The sequence below is a fragment of the Oncorhynchus clarkii genome, chromosome 28 (assembly GCF_045791955.1).
Source record: "Oncorhynchus clarkii lewisi isolate Uvic-CL-2024 chromosome 28, UVic_Ocla_1.0, whole genome shotgun sequence".
Classification (NCBI taxonomy): domain Eukaryota; kingdom Metazoa; phylum Chordata; class Actinopteri; order Salmoniformes; family Salmonidae; genus Oncorhynchus; species Oncorhynchus clarkii.
Genome location: NC_092174.1, coordinates 38,945,424 through 38,961,682, shown reverse-complemented (window position 1 = coordinate 38,961,682; position 16,259 = coordinate 38,945,424). Strand labels below are relative to the sequence as shown.

Below are 16,259 nucleotides of genomic sequence, written 5' to 3'. Positions count from 1 at the left end.
TGGATATAGATACTTTGTACCTGTTTCCTCCAGCAAGGTCGCCTTTCTGAGCTGTATGACGGCTGTGTGGTCCCATGGTGTTTATACTTGCGTACTATTGTTTGTACAGATGAATGTGGTACCTTCAGTCGCTTGGAAATTGCTCCCAGGGATGAACCAGACTTGTTTTTTAACTGAGGTCTTGGCTGATTTATTTTGATTTTCCCATGATGTCAAGCAAAGAGGAACTGAGTTTGAAGGTAGGCCTTGAAATACATCCACAGGTACACCTCCAATTGACTCAAATGATGTCAATTAGCCCATCAGAAGCTTCTAAAGCCATGACATCATTTTCTGGAATGTTCCAAGCTGTTTAAAGGCACAGTCAACATAGTGTATGTAAACTTCTGACCCACTGGAATTGTGATAGAGTGAATTATAAGTGAAATAATCTGTCTGTAAACAATTGTTGGAAAAATGACTTGTAGATGCACAAAGTAGATGTCCTAACCGACTTCCCAAAACTATAGTTTGTTAACAAGAAATTTGTGGAGTGGTTGAAAAACAAGTTTTAATGACTCCAACCTAAGTGTATGTAAACTTCTGACTTCAACTGTATAGTACTGTATATAGTACCAGCTTGGACACACCTACTCATTCAAAGGTTTTTCTTTATTTTGATTCTGATTACAGTGACAGTGTTTTTGTAATCGGATTACATGTAAACTGATGAGATGTAATCATTACTCCCCTGTACCCTACCTCTTTCATTTAGTAATATTGTTTTGCTTCCAAGAGAACTCAAGAGACGTGCTAGTGCTGTTTAGAGAGTGTGTTTCCTTGCTTTGTTCAGCTGGATGTCCAATTTGATATTCATTAGAACTAAGCCAATGGGGCCAAGGGATCTCTGGTTTCATCTTCCTGTTATTGTTGATTTCAGAGGACCACTGGACTGACTGGCTGGAATATCTGGACAAGCTTTCTCTGAGGACATGTATTGTTGTCAACTGTTAAACTGAGACGGCGACGCCAGCAAAGCCATACAGAATACACAATATAGAAATGAATTAACTTAACATAAATGTGTTTCCTTCTTAACCTTGCACTGCAGATGTGTATAGTTGTTAATGAATGGCAGCAAAGCCATTGATATTTCAGGGACTTGAGGCATCGTTGGTCTGACAGTAGGACAGAGATTAGGATATATAAATAACATAGGATTAGAAGTTCTGCAATTAAAACGTTATACCTTTCTAAATTTAGGGAGACGTACAGTGCATTCAGAAAGTATTTACACCCCTTGATTTTTTTCCACATCTTGTTGTGTTACAGCCTGAAATTAAAATGGATCAAATTGAGACTGTGTGTCACTGGACTACACAATATACATACATGTCAAAGCGGAATGATGTTTTTAGAAACTTAAAAAAATGTTTTAAACATGTAAATCTGAAATGTCTTTGAATCAATAAGTATTGAACCCATTTGTTATGGCAAGCCTAAATATGCTGAACAAGTCACATAATAAGTTGCATGGACTCTATAATAGTGTAACATGTTTTTTGAATGACAACCTCATCTCTGTACCCAACACATGTATCTGTAAGGGCCCTCTGTTGAGCAGTGAATTTACAACACAGATTCAACCACAAAGACCAGGGAGGTTTTCCAATGCCTCACAAAGATGGGCACCTATTGGTAGATGGGTCAAAATAAATCAAACATTGAATATGGCTTTGTGCATGGTGAAGTTATTAATTACACTTTGGATGGTGTATCAATACACTCAGTCACCACAAAGATCAAATCAAATTTTATTTGTACCAGATCAAAGTGGAGCTATATACAGGGAGTATCAGTACCAGATCAATGTGGAGCTATATACAGGGAGTACCAGATCACTGTGGAGCTATATACAGGGAGTACCAGTACCAGATCGATATGGAACTATATACAGGGTGTACCAGTACCAGATCAAAGTGGAGCTACAGTGCCTTGCGAAAGTATTCGGCCCCCTTGAACTTTGCGACCTTTTGCCACATTTCAGGCTTCAAACATAAAGATATAAAACTGTATTTTTTTGTGAAGAATCAACAACAAGTGGGACACAATCATGAAGTGGAACGACATTTATTGGATATTTTAAACTTTTTTAACAAATCAAAAACTGAAAAATTGGGCGTGCAAAATTATTCAGCCCCTTTACTTTCAGTGCAGCAAACTCTCTCCAGAAGTTCAGTGAGGATCTCTGAATGATCCAATGTTGACCTAAATGACTAATGATGATAAATACAATCCACCTGTGTGTAATCAAGTCTCCGTATAAATGCACCTGCACTGTGATAGTCTCAGAGGTCCGTTAAAAGCGCAGAGAGCATCATGAAGAACAAGGAACACACCAGGCAGGTCCGAGATACTGTTGTGAAGAAGTTTAAAGCCGGATTTGGATACAAAAAGATTTCCCAAGCTTTAAACATCCCAAGGAGCACTGTGCAAGCGATAATATTGAAATGGAAGGAGTATCAGACCACTGCAAATCTACCAAGACCTGGCCGTCCCTCTAAACCACATATGTCAGAGTCAAGGCCCGCGGGCCACATCCGGCCCGCAAGAAGGTTTTTTACGGCCCCTGGGATGATCTTGATTTATTATTAGAACCGGCCCGCAGCAAGCCGGCAGCCCGCAGATCTTTTACACGCACCAATACTACATTTCCCACAATGCAAAGGTGACGCACCGAGCAGTAGGCTGCTTCATTTCAATATTTATTGGCACAGCAGTCGTCAGCATCACAGTAAAATTAACTTTCAGATACCCATCAAAAATGGCAAAACGGAAGGTGGATACTGAGAACCGGGGGTTTCAAACAAGGTGGGAGTCGGAGTATATGTTCACGAAGGTAGCTGGAAAACCTGTGTGTCTTCTGTGTGGAGAAAGTGTGGCGGTACTGAAAGAGTATAATCTGAGACGACATTATGAAACGAAACACGCGGACAAAAACAAGAATATGGACATGGAACAAAGGCTACAAAAGGCAGAGGAATTAAAACGAGGCCTCAAATCTCGACAGGCTCTGTTCAAAAAAGCCAAATCACAAGGCCAGGCTGCTGTCAAGGCCAGTTTTATTTTGGCAGAAGAGATCGCTAAATCAGCCCGGCCATTTACGGAGGGGGATTTCATCAAAAACTGCATGATTAAAGTTTGTGACGAAGTTTGCCCAGAAAAAAGGCAACTCTTTTTAAATGTGAGTCTGAGCAGAAACACCATTGCCGAGAGAGTAGACCAGTTGTCCATCAATCTAAAAGAGCAGCTTGTGAAAAAGGGAAAAGATTTTATTGCATATTCCTTGGCTGTGGATGAGAGCACCGACATTTCTGACATTGCCCAGTTGTCAATTTTCATCCGCGGAGTGGACTCCAACCTAAGCGTGACAGAGGAGTTTTTGGCTTTACGTCCTATGCATGGCACAACTACGGGGCATGATTTGTATGAAGAGGTGTCAAGATGTGTAAATGAGATGGAGCTGCCTTGGGAAAAACTCGTGGGTTTGACAACCGACGGAGCACCTGCGATGTGTGGACACAGGAGCGGACTGGTGGCGAAGATACGGGAAAAGATGCAAGAGGAAAACGCGACAGGTGAGCTGACAGCTTATCATTGTATCATACACCAGGAAGCGTTGTGCGGTAAAGCCTTGAAAATGGAGCATGTAATGAGCATCATCACGCGCACAGTTAACTTTATCAGAGCCAAAGGTTTGAATCACCGCCAGTTCAAGGCATTTCTGACGGAGTTAGAAACGGAGCATGGTGATTTGCCTTATCACACAGAGGTGCGATGGCTAAGCCAGGGAAAGGTGCTTCAAAGATGTTTCGAGCTTCGTGAGGAGATTTGTCTGTTCTTGGACAGCAAAGGGAAAGACACAACACAACTCCGAGACGAAATGTTTCTGTGTGAAATGGCTTTTCTGTGTGACATTACGAGTCATCTGAATGCAATAAACTTGCAGCTGCAGGGTCGGGATCGTGTCATCTCTGATATGTACAGTACAGTGAAGGCATTTAAAACCAAACTGACTCTGTGGGAGACGCAGATGCGGAAAGAAAATTTGAGCCACTTTCCCAGCTGCCAGACCATGAAAGAGAAGCTCTCTACCAGTGCGTTCCCGAGCACACAGTTGGCTGATAAAATAGGTATGCTTGCCGCTGACTTTCGACGCCGATTTGCTGACTTTGAAGCACAAAAAAGCAGGTTGGAACTGCTCGGTAACCCATTTGCTGTTGACGTGGAAAGCTCACCACCAAACCTCCAAATGGAGTTGATTGACCTCCAATGCAATGATGCACTGAGGGCAAAATATGCGGCAGTGGGTGCTGCGGAGTTCGCCCGTTTCCTCCCCGGCACAATGCCCCAGCTGCGCATCCAGGCTGCTCAAACGTTGTCTATGTTTGGCAGCACATACCTGTGTGAACAACTGTTTTCTTTGATGAACCTGAACAAAACATCACACAGAAGTCGACTTACTGCTGAACACCTCCACTCAATTCTGAGGATTTCTTCAGCTCAGAGCCTTACCCCGAACATTGATGAACTTGTGGAAAAGATGGGACACCACCAAGTATCACCCTCAACCTCAAACAAGTGAACATTACTGTGCAATCACATATTTAGAGTTTTTACTCAGTTCAAGTTTAAAAGTTAAAATTTAATATTTGTTTTCACTGCATGTTACTTCTCCTTAAACAAAGTGTTGTTTTTGATTAATAGATTTTTGCACTTTATTTTTTTGTATTTCAATCCAATTATATTTTAAAAATATTTCAGTTGAGTGGATGATAGAAAATTGCTATTATTGTTTTTTCTTTGAAGTAAATTTAGCCCACTTTTGCTAAAATAGAAAATATAGTCTACTGATGGTGCCTTGAATACCGGTTTCTTTCATTTAATGTTCATGTTATGGGGATATTTATATAAAGGAAATTTGTCTTTTGTGTCTGTTGAAAATTAAAGATTACTGACAGAGCCATAAGAAAATATTGCTTTATTTATCTGATCATATTGTAATATATTTGTTAGGTTTTCAGTAGGTTCAATTAGGTTCACTAGACTATATGCGTCATTTAAAAATTTTTCAATGAACATTCGAACAGTCCGGCCCTCGTCTTGTAGCTGATTTTTTTATTTGGCCCTCCGTCCATTTGACTTTGACACCCCTGCTCTAAACCTTCAGCTCATACAAGGAGAAGACTGATCAGAGATGCAGCCAAGAGGCCCATGATCACTCTGGATGAACTGCAGAGATCTACAGCTGAGGTGGGAGACTCTGTCCATAGGACAACAATCAGTCGTATATTGCACAAATCTGGCCTTTATGGAAGAGTGGCAAGAAGAAAGCCATTTCTTAACGATATCCATAAAAAGTGTAATTTAAAGTTTGCCACAAGCCACCTGGGAGACACACCAAACATGTGGAAGAAGGTGCTCTGGTCAGATGAAACCAAAATTGAACTTTTTGGCAACAATGCAAAACGTTATGTTTGGCGTAAAAGCAACAAACCTGAACACACCATCCCCACTGTCAAACATGGTGGTGGCAGCATCATGGTTTGGGCCTGCTTTTCTTCAGCAGGGACAGGGAAGATGGTTAAAATTGATGGGAAGATGGATGGAGCCAAATACAGGACCATTCTGGAAGAAAACCTGATGGAGTCTGCAAAAGACCTGAGACTGGGACGGAGATTTGTCTTCCAACAAGACAATGATCCAAAACATAAAGCAAAATCTACAATGGAATGGTTCAAAAATAAACATATCCAGGTGTTAGAATGGCCAAGTCAAAGTCCAGACCTGAATCCAATCGAGAATCTGTGGAAAGAACTGAAAACTGCTGTTCACAAATGCTCTCCATCCAACCTCACTGAGCTCGAGCTGTTTTGCAAGGAGGAATGGGAAAAAATGTCAGTCTCTCGATGTGCAAAACTGATAGAGACATACCTCAAGTGACTTACAGCTGTAATCGCAGCAAAAGGTGGCGCTACAAAGTATTAATTTAAGGGGGCTGAATAATTTTGCACGCCCAATTTTTCAGTTTTTGATTTGTTAAAAAAGTTTGAAATATCCAATAAATGTCGTTCCACTTCATGATTGTGTCCCACTTGTTGTTGATTCTTCACAAAAAAATACAGTTTTATATCTTTATGTTTGAAGCCTGAAATGTGGCAAAAGGTCGCAAAGTTCAAGGGGGCCGAATACTTTCGCAAGGCACTGTATATACAGGGAGTACCAGTACAAGATCAATGTGGAGCTATATACAGGGAGTACCAGATTAATGTGGAGCTATATACAGGGAGTACCAGTACAAGATCAATGTGGAGCTATATACAGGGAGTACCAGTACCAGATCAATGTGGAGCTATATACAGGGAGTACCAGTACAAGATCAATGTGGAGCTATATACAGGGAGTACCAGATTAATGTGGAGCTATATACAGGGAGTACCAGATCAATGTGGAGCTATATACAGGGAGTACCAGTACAAGATCAATGTGGAGCTATATACAGGGAGTACCAGATTAATGTGGAGCTATATACAGGGAGTACCAGTACCAGATCAATGTGGAGCTATATACAGGGAGTAACAGTACCAGATCAATGTGGAGCTATATACAGGGAGTACCAGATTAATGTGGAGCTATATACAGGGAGTATCAGTACCAGATCAATGTGGAGCTATATACAGGGAGTACCAGATCAATGTGGAGCTATATACAGGGAGTACCAGTACAAGATCAATGTGGAGCTATATACAGGGAGTACCAGATTAATGTGGAGCTATATACAGGGAGTACCAGTACCAGATCAATGTGGAGCTATATACAGGGAGTACCAGTACCAGATCAATGTGGAGCTATATACAGGGAGTAACAGTACCAGATCAATGTGGAGCTATATACAGGGAGTACCAGTACCAGATTAATGTGGAACTATATACAGGGAGTACCAGATCAATGTGGAGCTATATACAGGGAGTACCAGTACCAGATCAATGTGGAGCTATATACAGGGAGTACCAGATCACTGTGGCGCTATATACAGGGAGTACCAGATCACTGTGGCGCTATATACAGGGAATTCTAGTACCAGATCAAAGTGGAGCTATATACAGGGAGTAACAGTACCAGATCAATGTGGAGCTATATACAGGGAGTACCAGATCACTGTGGCGCTATATACAGGGAGTACCAGATCACTGTGGAGCTATATACAGGGAGTACCAGATCACTGTGGAGCTATATACAGGGAGTACCAGATCACTGTGGAGCTATATACAGGGAATACCAGATCGATATGGAGCTATATACAGGGTGTACCCGTACCAGATCAAAGTGAAGCTATAAACAGGGAGTACCAGATCAATGTGGAGCTATATACAGGGAATACCAGATCGATATGGAACTATATACAGGGAGTATCAGTACCAGATCAAAGTGGAGCTATATAAAGGGAATACCAGATTGATATGGAACTATATACAGGGAGTACCAGTACCAGATCAAAGTGGAGCTATAAACAGGGAGTACCAGATCAATGTGGAGCTATATACAAGGAGTACCAGGGCCAGATCAATGTGGAGCTATATACAGGGAGAACCAGATCAATGTGGAGCTACAGTGGGGCAAAAAAGTATTTAGTCACCCACCAATTCCTCCATGCAGATCTTCTCTAGAGCAGTGATGTTTTGGGGCTGTTGCTGGGCAACACGGACTTTCAACTCCCTCCAAAGATTTTCTATGGGGTTGAGATCTGGAGACTGGCTAGGCCACTCCAGGACCTTGAAATGCTTCTTACGAAGCCACTCCTTCATTGCCCGGGGGGTGTGTTTGGGATCATTGTCATGCTGAAAGACCCAGCCATGTTTCAACTTCAATGCCCTTGCTGATGGAAGGAGGTTTTCACTCAAAATCTCACGATACATGGTCCCATTCATTCTTTCCTTTACACGGATCAGTCGTCCTGGTCCCTTTGCAGAAAAACATCCCCAAAGCATGATGTTTCCACCCCCATTCTTCACAGTAGGTATGGTGTTCTTTAGATGCAACTCAGCATTCTTTGTCCTCCAAACACGACGAGTTGAGTTTTTACCAAAAAGTTATATTTTGGTTTTATCTGACCATATGACATTCTCACAATCTTCTTCTGGATCATCCAAATGCTCTCTAGCAAACTTCGGACAGGCCTGGACATGTACTGGCTTAAGCAGGGGGACACATCTGGCACTGCAGGATTTGAGTCCCTGGCGGCGTAGTGTGTTACTGATGGTAGGCTTTGTTACTTTGGTCCCAGCTCTCTGCAGGTCATTCACTAGGTCCCCCCGTGTGGTTCTGGGATTTTTGCTCACCGTTCTTGTGATCATTTTGACCCCACGGGGTGAGTTTGCGTGGAGCCCCAGATCGAGGGAGATTATCAGTGGTCTTGTATGTCTTCCATTTCCTAATAATTGATCCCACAGTTGATTTCTTCAAACCAAGCTGCTTACCTATTGCAGATTCAGTCTTCCCAGCCTGGTGCAGGTCTATAATTGTGTTTCTGGTGTCCTTTGACAGCTCTTTGGTCTTGGCCATAGTGGAGTTTGGAGTGTGGCTGTTTGAGGTTGTGGACAGGTGTCTTTTATACTGATAACAAGTTCAAACAGGTGCCATTAATACAGGTAACGATTGGAGGACAGAGGAGCCTCTTAAAGAAGAAGTTACAGGTCTGTGAGAGCCAGAAATCTTGCTTGTTTGTAGGTGACCAAATACTTATTTTCCACCCTAATTTGCAAATAAATAAATTAAAAATCCTACAATGTGATTTTCTGGATTTTTTTTTCTCATTTTGTCTGTCATAGTTGAAGTGTACCTATGATGAAAATTACAGGCCTCTCTCATCTTTTTAAGTGGGAGAACGTGCACAATTGGTGGCTGACTAAATACTTTTTTGCCCCACTGTATACTGCTTCCTATACTATTCTATAGTATCTCATTCACTTAATAATGCAAACATATCTTGCATTACTCATCTCATGTGTATATACTGTTTCCTATACTATTTTTCTGTATCTTAGTCCGTTCCTCTCTGACATTGCTCATCCAAATGTATATAGTCTTAATTCATTCCTACTTAGATTTGTGTGTATTGGGTATATGTTGGGTAATTTGTTAGATATTACTTGTTAGACTTTACTTCTCTGTCAGAGCTAGAAGCACGAGCATTTAGCTACACCGGCAATAACATCTGCAAATCACGTGTATGTGACCAATAAAATTAGATTTGGATTAATTGCTGTGATAGGAGAAAACTGAGGATGGATCAACAACATTGTAGTTACTCCACAATACTAACCTAAATGACAGAGTGAAAAGAAGGATGCCTGTACTGAACATACATATTCCAAAACATGCATCTTGTTTACAATAAGGAACTAAAAAAAGTTCAACTGCAAAAAAAAATGGCAAAGAAATAAACTTTCTGCCCTGAATACAAAGTGTTATGTTATTCAACACACCACTGAGTACCAATTCATATTTCAAGCATGGTGGTGGCTGTATCATGCTTGTCAGCGGCAAGGACTAGGGAGTTTTTTTGTTGTTGATAAAAAATAAAAGAATATAGCGCAAGCAAAATCCCAGCAGAAAACTTGGTTCAGTCTGCTTTCCACCAGACACTGGGAGACACATTCATCATTCAGCAGGACAATAACCTAAAAATCAAGGACAAATATACATTGGAGTTGCTTACCGAAATAACATTGGCCTAGTTATGACTTAAATCGGCTTGAAAATCTATGGCAAGACTTGAAAATGGCTGTCTGGCAATGTTCAACAACCAATGTGATTTTTTTTTGTACAATCCAGGTGTGCAAAGCTCTCAGAGAGTTATCCAGAAAGAACCACAGCTGTAATCACTGACAAATGTGATTCTAACATGTATTGACTCAGGGGTGTGTTACTTATGTAAATGGGTTTTTTCCATATTTAATTATCAATACATTTACTAAAATGTCTAAAAACATGTTTTCACTTTGTCATTATGGAGTTTCGTGTGTAGATGGGTGAGATTTTTTATTTATTTAATCCATTTTGAATTCAGGCTGTAACGCAACAAATGTGGAATAAGTCAAGGGGTATAAATACTTTATGAAAACACTACTTACAGTTATTGAAAGGGCAAGGCAGTCCCAAATAGGCTATGACGCCTAAACTGTATAAACATATCCCAGGTTGCCACTGTCACCGGGGCTGTGCAGAGTCACCTGCCAAGCGACAAGTGACGGAATATGTTCCACAGGAGGGAAATACCCCTTACTTCCGACTGTCCCTTCCGCAGAAATACTGTAGCATACCCATTCAAAGCCCATCAAACATTTAGAATGAAACGATGTATTTATAATCAATATATTTATAGTGTATAGAGAGGGCAAACGATAAATGACAAATATACAGTTGAAACTGACTCAGAAATCCTAAACAAACACCTGGCAGCTAATGTACAGGTACAGTCTAGTGACTGTCAGAATAGTCTGACTCAATACTAAATTAGAACAGCGCGTCATGCACCGAAAGAAAAACGGAAACAAACACTAACTCACCACTTTGAGGATTTTTTGGGGATCGTTTTTAGTAAATAAAAGTTAGTAAAATAGTTTCACCTCGCAAAGCGTGTCTGACAACTGAAAGGGCGCATATCTGTCGTTGTTCCTCCAGAACGCTCGCTGACCTCGGAGCTGAACGGGTACAACTCCTCCCTTCTGGAGCCTGTGGGGATTAGCCCCTACGTCACCAGACCTCTTTTTCTGGATTGGATGTGAGTTTTACACCTGTTCAATGCTGTACCGGAGGTGGTTACTGTACCAGGCTAGGCCTATTAGCATACTGATACAAAATTAGCTCAATTAAAAGTGTTTAAAAAAAACATTGCCAGTGTGGCTACTGAGTGGGAGGCTAAAGGTTATTAAGCAGTTTTGCTGCGTTGTTTTAGCGTTCATAAACTGTTCATGTACAGGCGTTCCCCAAGACATTAAAAAATTAGCCTAAAGAATCAATGAATGAACGTGTCACCTGACATGGTGTTTCAGAGGCCTGTGCACCTCTTGTTCTTGGAAAAGACTTGAGGGGGCAGCACTACACAAATGAACTAGTAGGCACGCTGCTTTTTTTCCTGTCGCGTTTTGCCTGGCCACAACTCAGCTGGCCTTAGAGAGCAGAAGCCAGTGTTGCCAACTCCTCAGTAAGGAAAGTAGCTAGCTATTGGCTGTCCTAAAAGTCGCTAGAAGTCGCTAAATGACGTCATCACCTAATGTCGCTATATTGGCAACACTGAGCAGAACACTTGAACATGAGAAGCCGTGTCTTTCTATTGCAATATCGTCTGGTTTCTCATAGGAATTCACAAGGTCAGTTATTTGCAAAATGTTGACATACATACTGTAAATGTGTTGTATTTTGTTTTGTGGGGAAATTAGAAGGTTATTGAGGGTGCAGAAACTGTTTGCAAAGTCAAAGCTTTTAACACTAACCTATGTGTGAGAGTATTCTATGCTGGTCCTCGTTTCAAGATCATGATGAAATATTTGTCTGTTTATGATCATCTGTAATTGTCAGGCTACTACTCTCACTGTAGGCTATATATTCATTTAGATCACCATATGGCACTACCAGACATACACAACCCCTGTTTTAACTCACATTACAATAGTCCCATTGACAGATGAAGTGCCTTGTCATGTGAGGTTGGTTTCTCCTTCAGTCACACAGCAGCTGACCCATTCTATAAAGGTGTCTGTCACACAGCAGCTGACCCATTCTATAAAGGTGTCACACAGAAGCTGACCCATTCTATAAAGGTGTCACACAACAGCTGACCCATTCTATACACACAGCAGCTGACCTGTTCTATAAAGGTGTCACACAGCAGCTGACCCATTCTATAAAGGTGTCACACAGCAGCTGACCCATTCTATAAAGGTGTCACACAGCAGCTGACCCATTTTATAAAGGTGTCACACAGTTATGGGACCAGAGACTGGTCAAGAAGAAAAACCCACTCTGCCCCTCTATGCTGCTGTCTTAAACTACACAAATTAAACCCTCCCCCTCTCTCTCTATGCTGCTGTCTTAAACTACACAAATTAAACCATCCCCCTCTCTCTCTATGCTGCTGTCTTAAGCTACACAAGTTAAACCCTCCCTCTCTATGCTGCTGTCATAGGCTACATAAATTAAACCCTCCCCCTGCCTCTACGCTGCTGTCATAGGCTACACAAATTAAACCCTCCCCCTGCCTCTCTATGCTGCTGTCATAGGCTACACAAATTAAACCCTCCCCCTCTCTCTCTATGCTGCTGTCTTAAACTACACAAATTAAACCATCCCCCTCTCTCTCTATGCTGCTGTCTTAAGCTACACAAGTTAAACCCTCCCTCTCTATGCTGCTGTCATAGGCTACATAAATTAAACCCTCCCTCTGCCTCTCTATGCTGCTGTCATAGGCTACACAAATTAAACCCTCCCCCTGCCTCTACGCTGCTGTCATAGGCTACACAAGTTAAACCCTCCCCCTTCCTCTCTATGCTGCTGTCATAGGCTAGACAAATTAAACCCTCCCCTGCCTCTCTACGCTGCTGTCATAGGCTACACAAGTTAAACCCTCCCCCTGCCTCTCTACGCTGCTGTCATAGGCTACACAAGTTATCTGGTTAAAAAAAGGTACTACATTACCAAAACGTTGGTTAATAGGTTTACCCATTGAATTGTTGGGTGTGACTTTCTTTGTATAGGCTACAGAACTATCAGGATTCTGTTTTACCAACATCCCATCTGTTTGTCCAGGTGGTACAGTCCACATGGTACGCAGGAACAAGGAGAGAGCTGAGAGAGAGAGAGATTGCTCATGTGTGTTTGTGAACTCAGCTTCCGCATAAAGATCAACATCTGACCATACTGGTTTATTGTATTATTTTAAATTACTTTTCAATCTAGGAAGTATACGGTCACCATCTGGATATATCTGAGACACAAGGTCTGGGATCCTTTCAGATGCAATATATACTAACCTGTAATACCCCACCATCAACGTGTTGCTAGGCTCCACACAGTCTGTATACTAACCTGTAATACCCCACCATCAACGTGTTGGTAGGCTCCACACTAGAGGTTGATTAATTAGGGCCGATTTCAAGTTTTCATAATCTAGCGTGTCCTGCGTTGCATATAATCTGACTGAGCATACAAGTATCTAAGTATCTGACTGAGGGGTGGTAGGCAGAAGCAGGCGCGTAAACATTCATTCAAACAGCACTTCCAGAAGTTTTGCCAGCAGCTCTTCATTGTGCGTCAAGCATTGCGCTGTTTATGACTTAAAGCCTATCAACTCCTGAGATGAGGCTGGTGTAACCGAAGTGAAATGGCTAGCTAGTCAGCGCGCTAATAGCATTTCAAACGTCACTCGCTCTGAGCCTTCTAGTAGTTGTTCCCCTTGCTCTGCATGGGTAACGCTGCTTCGATGGTGGCTGTTGTCGTGTTGCTGGTTCGAGCCCAGGGAGGAGCGAGGAGAGGGACGGAAGCTATACTGTTACACTGGCAATACTAAAGTGCCTATAAGAACATCCAATAGTCAAAGGTTAATGAAATACAATTGGTATAGAGGGAAATAGTCCTATAATTCCTATAATAACTACAACCTAAAGCTTCTTACCTGGGAGTATTGAAGACTCATGTTAAAAGGAACCACCATATGTTCTCATGTTCTGAGCAAGGAACTGAAACGTTAGCTTTCTTACATAGCACATATTGCACTTTTACGTTCTTCTTTTTGCATTATTTAAACCAAATTAAAAATGTTTCATTATTTATTGAGGCTAAATTGATTTTATTGATGTATTATATTAAGTTAAAATAAGTGTTAATTCAGTATTGTTGTAATTGTCATTATTACAAATAAAAAAATAAATAAAATCAGCCGATTAATTGGTATCGGCTTTTTGGGTCCTCCAATAATCGGTATCGGCTTTTTGGGTCCTCCAATAATCGGTATCGGCGTTGAAAAATCATAATCGGTCGACCTCTAATATAGACTTTCTTTTTTTCTATTGTGTTATTGACTGTACGCTTGTTTATTCCATGGGTAACTCTGTGTTGTTGTTTCCTTCACACTGCTTTGCTTTATCTTGGCCAGGTCGCAGTTGTAAATGAGAACTTACCTGGTTAAATAAAGGTGAAATAAAAAAAAGTAATACAAAATTCCACTGCAGAAGAGTTAGGACCCAAGGGTGGTGGACACCTGCACAGTAGACATAACAAACCAATGGTCTGGATATTCCTTGGGGCTATGCCATGGTAGTTTCTGCAATAAAAAAATATCTGTCAACATCAACTGTTTTGTCCATTCTGGCATGTCCATGTACTGACTACCCCGTTCTCATCCTCTTTCCCCCCAGATTAGTTACATCAGGGGGCATGCAGGTCCAGAAGCTCCGACCTGATGACCTCCAGTCTGCAAAAGGTCACTTTGATGGATCCATGGTCTAGGTAGAAGTAGAGAACAGGGTTCACATGGTGGGGATACCTTGCTTGGAGGTGCTTGGCTACAGTAGTTATGTACAACACACTATAAGATTGTATTCATCGCATACGAATGTCAAAAGTTGCTTAAGTTATTGTGTGACCCAGCCACACCATATCAACATAAGCTAGTATTTTCCAGTCTCAAGCTGTGACCCCAATGGAACCAAACACACACAACCATTTGATAAACTCTTTCTTACCTAAAGAACCAATTCTAATACTAGCTGAAATGATTTGGCTCTAAGGCTGAACAAAAATAAAAAGGCAACATGCAAAAATGTAAAAGATTTTACTGAGTTATAGTTCATATAAGGAAATCAGTCAATTGAAAAATTAATTTGGCTCTAATCTTTGGATTTCACATGACTGGGAATACAGATATGCATCTGTTGGTCACAGGTACCTTAAAAAAAAGGAAGGAGCATGGATCAGAAAACCAGTCAGTATCTGGTGCGATCACCATTTGCCTCGTGCAGCGTGACATCTCCTTCACATCGAGTTGATCAGGCTGTTGCCTGTGGAACGTTGTCCCACTCCTCAATGTTGCTGGATATTGGCAGGAACTGAACACTACGTCGGTCCGGAGCATCCCAAACATGCTCAACATGTCTGAGTATGCAGGCCATGGAAGAACTAGGACATTTTTAGCTTCCAGGAAGTGTGTACAGATCCTTGTGACATGGAGCATTATCATGCTGAAACATGACATGATGACGGCTGATGAATGGCACGACAATGGGCCTCAAGATCTGGTCACGGTATCTCCGCATTAAAATTGCCTTGATAAAATGCAATTGTGTTCGTGGTCTGTAGCTTATGCCTGCTCATACCATAACCCCTCCGCCACCATGTTCACAACGTTGACATCATCATACCACTTGCCCACACGGCGCCATAAACGCTGTCTGCCATCTGCCTGGTACAGTTGAAACTGGGATTCATCCGTGAAGAGCACTCTTCTCCAGCGTGCCAGTGGCCATCGAAGGTGAGCATTTGCCCACTGAAGTCGGTTACGACACCAAACTGCAGTCAGGTCAATACCCTGGTGATGACGAGCACGTAGGTGAGCTGCCCTGGGACGGCTTCTGACAGTTTGTACAGAAATTCTTCAGTTGTGCGAACCCAGTGTCATCAGCTGTCTGGGTGGCTGGTCTCAGATAGTCCCGCAGGTGAAGAAGCCAGATGTGGAGGTCCTGGGCTGGCGTGGTTACACCTGGTCTGCCGTATGTTAGGCCGGTTGGACTTACTGTCAAATTCTCTAAAACAACATTGGAGGTGGCTTATGGGAGGGAAACATTCGCTGGTTGACATCCCTGCAGTCAGTATGAGAATTGTATGCTCCCTCAAAACATCTGTAGCATTGTGTACATTTTAGAGTGGGATTTTGTCCCCAGCACAAGGTGCACCTATGTAATGATCATGCTGTTTAATCAGCTTCTTGATATGCCACACCTGTCACGTAGATGGATTATCTTGGCAAAGGAAAAATGCTCACTAACAGGCATGTGAACATTTGTTCACAATTTTAGAGAAATAAGCTTTTTGTGCATATGAAACATTTCTGGAATCTTTTATTTCAGCTCATGAAACCAACACTTCACATGTTGCGTTTGCATTTTTGTTCAGTGTAGAATCCCAACTTCCACTAAAGTTAAATGTTCACTTCAGTCATTGATGAA

The 16,259-nt window shown here is 41.7% G+C and overlaps 1 protein-coding gene across 2 annotated transcripts in view; it reads right to left on the bottom strand.

The window, feature by feature from the left end:
• Positions 1-10,768, bottom strand: part of LOC139386911 (AP-1 complex subunit sigma-3-like) — a 32,721-nt gene extending 21,953 nt beyond the window's left edge. Inside the window, exon 1 of one of the 2 annotated variants that reach the window (XM_071132792.1) lies at positions 10,608-10,768. The gene's annotated coding sequence lies outside the window, so the exon portion shown is untranslated. The remainder of the gene's footprint in view (positions 1-10,607) is intronic. The other variant, XM_071132793.1, reaches the window with a different exon arrangement.
• Positions 10,769-16,259: the final 5,491 nt, after the last annotated feature.